The 9,344-nt window shown below is 38.8% G+C and overlaps 1 pseudogene; it reads right to left on the minus strand.

Moving 5' to 3' along the window:
• Window positions 1–5,338: 5,338 nt before the first annotated feature.
• On the minus strand, window positions 5,339–5,871 carry LOC101091648 (annotated as a pseudogene).
• Between the last annotated feature and the right edge of the window lie 3,473 nt (window positions 5,872–9,344).

A 9,344-nucleotide genomic window follows, 5' to 3' on the forward strand; every position in this document is an offset into this window, starting at 1 on the left:
AGACAGTAAGCTGTATGAATGTAAATGGTTTGGGTTCTCACCTTCCATAAGAGAATGAATACCTTGTGGTAGATTTATAAAATGAATACTACTCAGCAATAGAAAATGAATAAACTACTCCTACATGGATGAATTTTAGAGGCATAATGGTGAGTGAAAGAAGGCAGATGATGAAGAGCATATACTGTATGACATGTCCAAGAACATGTAAAATATTCAAAAACAGGCAAAACTAATCTATAGCAATAGAAACTGAATAGTGGCACCTCTGAGCAGGGAGGGGCAGGTGATAGCTGTATTGCCCGCTAATATTGCCTGAGAAGGGGCACAAGGGGACCTTAACAGAGTGTTGGAAATATTCTATGTCTGGGTGGTAATTACATGGAGATTCACTGAGCTTTATACCTAAGATTAAGAGACTTTATGCACTTTAAAATATATATCTGACCTCAATTAAAAAGCATGAATGCATTCAAAGAAATAGACATGTATTATACACATTAAAACAGTTTTCTGGGGTTGGGGTGGGGAAAGAATGGGAGGTATAAGGATAAAAGGAAATTATGAATGTAAACAAACAAGAGAGAGACCTGGCAAGAATCAAAGATGCCAGCACATCAGGAACTGCAATTATGTAATGCCTCACTCAACTCTCTCCTCTTGATATCCCAAATTATGTATATTTAAAAGATTTTTTCTTGAGAGAGCGAAAGAGATAGAGTGCAAGTGGGGTAGGGGCAGAGAGAAAGAGGGAGACAGAGAACCCCAAGTAAGCTCTGTGCAAACAGTGCAGAGCCCAACGCGGGGCTTGATATCATGAAGTGCGAGATTATGACCTGAGAAGAGATCAAGAGTTGGATGCGCAACTGACTGAGCCACCCAGGAGCCCCCAAAGTTAATTTTTTTAAAAAGATAAAATCAACTATAAAATGTACATGTGTCAAATATTTTCTTTAAGTCGTTAATAAGGTAACCAGTAAGATGTTACAACCAGTTCAAGAGACAGTTTATTAAGAGCAGAAACTTACAGGGCATAAAGAATTTTGAAATGAATTTTCCAGATAGGTGCAAAATGGATCCACCAAGTGGACCTGTCTCATTCATCTATGCAACAACCAATTGCATTTCACTGGACACAATTAAGTTGTATTTATCTGGACAAGAATAATTTATATTATCAGTTTTCTAAAACTAACATAATTTTAAAAATAAATAAATAAATAAATAAACAGGGGCACCTGGGTGGATCAGTCAGTTAGTTAAGCTTCCGACTCTTGATCTCGGCTTAGGTCTTGATCTCACAATTCATGAGATGAAGCCCCGCACTGGGCTGTGCATTGGCCATGCAAAGCCTGCTTGGGACTCCCTCTCTCCCTCTCTTTCTGGCCCTGAAACACATTCTCTCTCTCTCTCTCAAAATAAATAAATAAACTTAAGAAAACAGTTAACCAAAATTTAAAAAATAAAAAAGACCAAAGGTAGTGAAAGAAAGAGTTAACTTGGATCGGTGAGCTAGAGAGGATACCACCACTGAGCCTTTTATACCCTTTCTTAATATATATGTATATATACATACATATGTTCATAAAAAGCATGTTATATATATGTATACATACAAATACAACACCAGGAGTTCTGAGTAAAACATGTATACAGGCCTGTTTTAGCCCTTGAACCTTAAGTTTTCAAATGCTGTTTTAAAAGGTTAAATGTTTGAGTTTCCTAAAACAGCAAAATCATACTGATGATGCCAGTGGGATAGTAAAGTCACGTTAATGTAGAGAGTGAGCTGTATGAATGTAAATGGTTTGGGTTCTCACCTTCCATAAGAGAATGACCCTAAAGGTCATCTTTTAGGGACCCCTAAAGGTCATCTGTTTTAAAAATGCCTCAAGTTACAAGAATGACACAGTCTTGCAGATTCTTGGCCACCAGTCAGCAAAAGGGGCACATTTTAAGAGGCAGCTCTGTCTTCCAACTGTCCAGAAATCACCCCCTACTTCCCAGCCACCTTTCTTCCTGCTGGTGTGGCTGGTCTTGATTCTAAAATCTAGGTGGTTTTTTGTTTGTTTGTTTGTTTGTTTGTTTAATTTTTTAAGTCTGTTTACTTTTTGAGAGAGAGAGCAACAGAGCACGAGCGGGGTAGGCACAGAGAGAGAGGGACACAGAATCTGAGACAGTCTCCAAGCTCTGAGCTGTCAGCACAGAGGCCAACAAGGAGCTCCAACTCACAAACCCATGAGATCGTGATCTGCGCCGAAGTCGTATGCTTAACCTATTTAGCCACCCAGGCACTCCTAAAATCTAGTTTCATTGTGTGTTTTTATTTTTGGTTTTTTAATTTTTTTTAAGTTTATGTATTTGTTTTTTTAGTAATCTCTACACCCAACAGGGGCTCCATCCCACGACCCCAAGATCAAGAGTCACATGCTCTTCCAACTGAGCCAGCCAGGTGCCCTTTGTTGCATATTTTTAAAAAAATCTTACATAAGAGATGCTAATCTGGATTTCTGATGGAATATCAAGATGTCTTTTTCATGGTCATTTGTCTTGTTAGGTTTCTGTCTCAGGCAGTGGGAGAAGATGCAGTCCAATTCTTGATCACGAGCCAGGAGGAAAGGCAGAGAGCTCTCAATTTCACAAAAGGAACAAAGCTTCATTTATAGCATGCCACTGCACATGATAGAATTTCATGAGTCAGTCGATAAGGATAATTAAACAGTGTAGGTCAAGGACTAGATACAACCATTCAACCTCCTTAAAATCCATTAGGCAAAAGCTTGAGGAATATTATTTAAAAGCTGCAATATTTAATCATTGGTGCATTTCTTAAAGTGCCTTATTGCTGCTAAACAATGTTGAGAAAGTAATAAAAGCCCAAACCCTCAGCAATATTACTATATTTTGAAATTAATTTTTTGATAAAGGAATAATCTTTTCTTTTCTCCCACTGTCTGAATTCCTTACTCTTGGCCTTCCTTCCTGTGCTTTACTCTCCTTGGACTGGTGTCTCTCCCCTTCAAAATCCTTCTTCCAGAAAGCATGCCAATTTTTCCCCTCATCTTTTATCACTCAAGTTTTTCAGCCCTTTAAAAAAATTTTAAGTAATTTTTTGTTAAGTTTATTTATTTACTTAGTGCAAGTATGAGTGGGGGAGGGGTAGAGTGAGAGAGAGAGAGACAGACAGAGAGAGAGAGAGAGAGAGAGAGAGAGAGAGAGAGAATCCCAAGCAGGCTCTGCCCCATCAGCACAGAGTCTGATGCAGGGCTCGAACTCACTAAACATGAGATCATGACCTGAACCGAAACCAAGAGTTGGATGCTTAACCAACTGAGTCACCCAGGCGCCCCTCAGCACTTTTAATACATAGTTTCTTGTAGCACATTTTAAAATATCAACTTTATTGAACTGTAATTCACATATAAAATGTACCCATATTGAACCCAAGTTTGCTGGGTTTTGACAAATGTCTATACTGCTATCGCCATCACCACAATCAAGATCGAGAATATTTCCATCACCTCAGAAAGTTCCCTCATACTCTTTGCAGTTAATTTCCCCATTCCACCTCCACTTTTGTCCCCAGTATACTATTGATATGACTGTAAACTAGCTTTGCCTATTCCAAAGTTTCATATCAATGGAATCATACAGTATGTTCTGTTTGGTGTCTACCTTATTGGGCTTTGTAGAATGGTCTTGAGATTTATGTGTTATTGTGTGTATCAGTTTTTCTTCTTTTGATTGCTGTGTTGTATTCCATTGTACAGATATACCACAATTAGTCGATCCATTTCCTTGCAGTTGGAAATTTGGGCTGTTTCCAGCATTTTGCTACTATAAGTAAAGCTTATATGAACATTTGTGTACAGGTTTTGTGTGGACATGTATTTTCATTTCTCTTTGGTATATACACATACATATACATGCACATACACACAAATATATGTGATTATATGATAAAATGTATATTTAACTTTATAAGAAAACTGCTCAGTTATTTTTTGTAGTGGTTATACCATTTTATATTCTTACCAGCTGGTATGAGATTTTTCAATTCTTCCACATTCTCACCAACACTTGATATTGTCAGATTAAAAAAAATTTATTATATAGCATTTTATTTTTTTATTAAAAAATTTTTTTAGTGTTTATTTTGAAAGAGAGAGGAAGAAACAGACAGACAGACAGAGCACAAGTGGGAGAGGGGCAAAGAGAGGGAGACAGAATACAAAGCAGGCTCCAGGCTCTGAGCTGCCAGCACAGGGCCCAATGTAGGTTAGGGCTCGAACCCACGAACTGTGAGATCATGACCTGAGCCAAAGTTGGATGCTAACTGACTGAGCCCCCCAGGGGCCCCATATAGCATTTTATTTTTTTAAAAAACTTTCTTCTCATAGAAAACATTTTCACATTAAAGATTCCTAGAGTGTGAAAATAACAATTTTTTACTTACAGTTTTATATTTGTAGGCAGATTATTTTAGGACAAGTAAAATAACCGCATTTTAAGATTAAATCTGTTTAGAATCTGTAATATTTTGATCCATCTCTAAAGGGGCCTCTTTCCTGCATGGAACTTCTCTATACTCAAGCTCTCCAGGCTCTTCTTTCCAGGATTTAGAAATTAGTAATGTGAAATATCAGTATTTCCTCATTTTAAGGTTTTCCGAGGACACGTAACCATCTGTAACTGGTATCGACTGAAGAGAGAGAAGTTTTTAAAAATTAAACACTGGGGCGCCTGGGTGGCTCAGTTGGTTAAGCACCTGACTTCCATTCAGGTCATGATCTCATGGTTTGTGAGTTCGAGCCCCACGATGGGCTCTGTGCTGACAGCTCAGAGTCGGGAGCCTGCTTCAGATTCTGTGTCTTGCTCTCTCTCTGTCCCTCCCCTGCTCACACTCTGTCTTTCTCTCAAAAAAGAAAAAATAAAAATAAAAAAAAAAACATAAAAAAAAATAAACACTGACTGATTTTCTGCAAAGTCTTTACTTATGAATTAACAATCTTTCCCTTTCTCTGTCATTCCCAGGACAAATACAGAAGTTTGATCATTTATTGATAGCAATAAAGCTGAATTCCCTTCAAGAGTTTGATTAGCTAAAAGGCAAAAAGCTCATATATGATGTTTAGTTATCCTGTGAGTCTTGTGAGAACCTGGGAGACAACCCCATAAGCTCACCAGAATAGGGAGCCCGGTCTCCAAATTTCTTGGATACAATTCCTCTTGAACCTTTTCCCCAAAGACTAAATTCTAAAAATAACCAGGTGATTAGGAGAAGAAGTTTGTCTCACCATTGGACTTACCTGTTATTGCCTCTTTATCGTGAGTTGAATGGTGTGACAGAGCAGAGGCAAAGAGGTGTACAATCAGTTCTCAAGGTGTTGAGTCAAAAAGGTCAGAGCTTCCAAGGTGTGGCAACAGCTTTGCAGATGCCCACATCATGACAGTTGAAATAACAAAACCCAACAAAGGTGAAAGCCGAGAGGGCCCAAACACCTGCCTTGGCAGCTTTTTGTAAAGCATCTCCTCGACCATAGTAACCACTTGTCCAAGGCCCCAGTGACTATGGAGACTGAGGGCTGCAATCAGGGGTAGTTCATCACAGAACCAGGATTCAAATAAGCAGCTGGAATTAGGCCCAGGAGCAAAACACTGCCAACCCTCTCACCAGTCCAGGGGAGAGATGCAGCCTTGGAACCCCAACGGCGGTTGGGTTGAATGCGCTGTGTTCTACACCATCCTGGGGCAGGTCAGTCCTGGAGAAATGCTGAGACACGAGCCAAGTCTGACCACTGGGATTCGTAGCAACAGAGCTCAGCCTCCTCGGGCACTGCCCAGGACACGCAGCCTCCAGAGACTCCCCATCTCTCTCCTGAAGGCTCAAGGTCACCCCCAGATTTAAAAATTTTTGTTGCTCTAGTGGATGTGTAGAGATATCAGATTGTAGTCTTAATTTACATTTGTCTGCATGCCAATGGTAGCACATCTTCATATGCATATATCTTCTTTTGTGAAGCCCCTGGCACTGTTTTGATTTGCAGCTTAGGGCCTTTTTTTCTGTTTCTCAAACACTACTAACTTGTTCCTCCTCTTGTAACTCCTCTGAAGTTCTTCCAGATTGTCTCAGACTGACTCCTTTTCATCAGTGAGATCTCATCTCAAATAACACCTCAGAGAAGCCTTCATTTTTCATCACCTTACCCTCTATGGTTGTCTTTAGAAGACTTTTATAACTGCCTGCAATTATCTTATTTCTGTGTTTATTTTCTTTTGTTTCAGAAGTTTTAAAAAAGTTTATTTTGAGAGAGAGAAAGTCAGAGAAAACAAGTAAGGGAAGGGCTGAGAGAGAGGGAGACAGAGAATCCCAAGCAGGCTCCACCCTCAGCACAGAGTTGATGCAGGACTTGAACCCACGAACCGTGAGATCATGACCTGAGCCAAAATCCAGAGTCTGACGCTTAACAGACTTAGCCACCCAGGTACCCCTATATTTGTTTAATTTCTTATCATTTGCCTATCTCCACTGGGATGTAAACTCCACAAGAGTGGGTCTTTATCTGGTTTGTGGTCAACGAGGAAAATGAAACTATATAATCAAAGACTGGATACAACCATATGACCTCCTGAAAATCCATTAGTGGAAAGCCTGGGAAGCATTATTTAAAAGCTGCAGTATTAGATTGTTAGTGCATTTTTAAAAGTGCTTTATTGCTGCCGTTAAGAACAGTACATGGGCCACTGTAAGTGCTCAATAGGCATTTGCTCAACAAATGGCAGTGCAGAGTTCACAAAGTGCTCTCATAAGAGTTTCACTTCAATTGTCCATTTATTCCATTCACATTTGCTGAAAACTATGGAAATATGCCAACCATTATGAGGATATAAAGAGGAATAATTATTCCTCCTCTCAAGTTGCTTGTGATATTTTTCTAAAAAATGAGTTCTTATTGCAATATTAATATATGTTAATGATAGAAAGTTAAATAGTACAGAAGAGAAAGTCACTGCTTCTTCTCAGAGATAACCATTATTAGTAGTTTCCTTTGTATCCATCTAGAATGTAGACAATTATACACATGTACACACACACGTACACATATACAGACACACACACACACACATCCCCCAAAATGGCATCTTAAGAAAGCATAGGGGCTTTTTTTTCCAAAAATTTTAATGTTTATTTATTTTTGAGAGAGGGAGAGAGAGTGAGCGGGGGAGGAGCAGAAAGAGAGAGGGAGACACAGGATCCGAAGCAGGCTCCAGGTTCTAAGCTATCAGCACAGAACCTGAAACAGGGCTCGAACCCACGACTGTGAGATCATGACCTGAGCTGAAGTCGGATGCTTAACTGACTGAGCCACCCAGGTACCCCAGAAAACATAGTTTTTAAGTTGTTCATGATGTTATGGTGGAAGCTAGGGTTGCCAGACTTAGTAAATAAAAATATAGGGAGCTCAGTTACATTTGAATTTCAGACAAACAACAAATAAAAATTTTTAGCATAAGTATGTCCCAAATATTGCATGGGATATACTTCTACTAAAATGTTACTGGTTGCTTAGCTGAAATTCAAATTTAACGGGTTACCCTGTGTTTTACCTGACAATCCTGGGTGGAGACAGATGTTCCAAATGATCAGTTACAATATGGTGCTATATTTTCAGTAACAGAAGTCAAGACACAGGTTGAGGGACCACCGAGGAGAGACTGACTAACTCTGCCAGGCAAAAACAGCAAAAGCAGACCATTGCACTGGGACCCGATATATGGATAGGAGCCTGATAGATGGAATTAGAGAAAAAGGTCAGGAAAGAGCATATGCAAATGAAAGCTGTGGAGAGATTGGGCAGATTTGGAAAATAGTATGACATTTAATGTCAGAGAGGTTTTAGGGCCCAAGAAATTCGTGGGGATAAAATAGCTGGGATAGGAAGAAGGTAAAGGGCAAATGGGATCAGATTATGATAGATTCTATACACAGGTCAAGAGGGGAGTTATTATTCTGTAGATGAGCATTTGCCAGACTCCTCTTACCTCAGCCTTTAAAAAAAGAAGTTGTGGAACCCCTTTCATAGAAATATGTAATCTTTCAAATCCTTTTTGAATTTATTTTTTAAATCATTTTTATGGTATATTGTAATTGAGCGAACCGAAGCAAAATTATAGCTATTGTATTACGAAGTTTTTTTTAAATACGCTCCTGAATGTCAGTAATATATGGAGACAAATCTTGACTATTCCCCAATTAACAATGAATGCATGCTGCTTAATTTACTTTTAATTCTGTAATAAGTTTGATCTGTCAACTAATAAATTAGGATGTGACATATTATCCAGTTGGGCTTTGAGGCCAAGTATATACGAAAGTGTGGAAGTGAAATTTAATTTTGTTCTATGGCATCAGAAACCGTTTATATTCTTTTCACGACCTGATGTGTGGAATTCTTGCACTTTTGCAGTTTAAGAGAACAGATTTGTTTTTGTCTTTTAATGTTTTGTTTCTTTTTTTTTTAAGGTTTCTTTATTTTGTGAGAGAAAGAGAGAGGAGAGGTGAGGCAGAGAGAGAGAGGGAGTAAGAGAATCCCAAGCAGGCTCTGCACTGCCAGCGTGGAGCCCTACTGCAGGGCTTGAACCCGCAAACCATGAGGTCATGACCTGAGCAAACCAAGGGCTGGCTGCTTAACCAGTTGAGCCACCCAGGTGCCCCTAACATTTTGTTTCTTAATGACAGGATAGGAGACAAGGTTTCAGACTTTTCTTGGTAAATAACACATGGCTTGGTATGCACGGGATTTTCATCCAGCAAAGTAAATTACATTCCAGTCAAAGGGAAAAGAATTGCCACTATATTCCCTCTTTTTAACACTGTTTTTGTAATTACTTGATGCACCTTCAAAGCTTTTGATAAGAATCATGCAATTTACAGATCTATTGATGTACATGAGGCAAATTGGTATGATTATAGTTTTTTCTCCCCATTATCCTGTTACATTGCAATATTTATGTTCTACAGGCTTTCTGTCTTTAACCAGTGGTTATACAGCTTAGTGAATTATAAGGCTAATGTCCTAAAAACCACCATTCATGTCAGAAGACAGAGATTTTCCTCCACATGTTCTGTCCCAGTCTCAACTCATCCTTCCCTCGTGACAAAGCACTATCTTAACTTTATGATATTTACTTCCTTATTTTTCCTTACAGTTTTATAATCCAAGTGTGCTAGACTTGAGATTGAATTCTATAGTTTTGCCTGTTGTTTTTTTTTTGTTTGTTTGTTTGTTTGTTTTAAGGTTTGCCTTTTGAGTCTTTTAATTTACAGGTTTCCTCTTCATATC

Source organism: Felis catus, chromosome C2 (genome assembly GCF_018350175.1).
Source record: "Felis catus isolate Fca126 chromosome C2, F.catus_Fca126_mat1.0, whole genome shotgun sequence".
Classification (NCBI taxonomy): Eukaryota; Metazoa; Chordata; class Mammalia; order Carnivora; family Felidae; genus Felis; species Felis catus.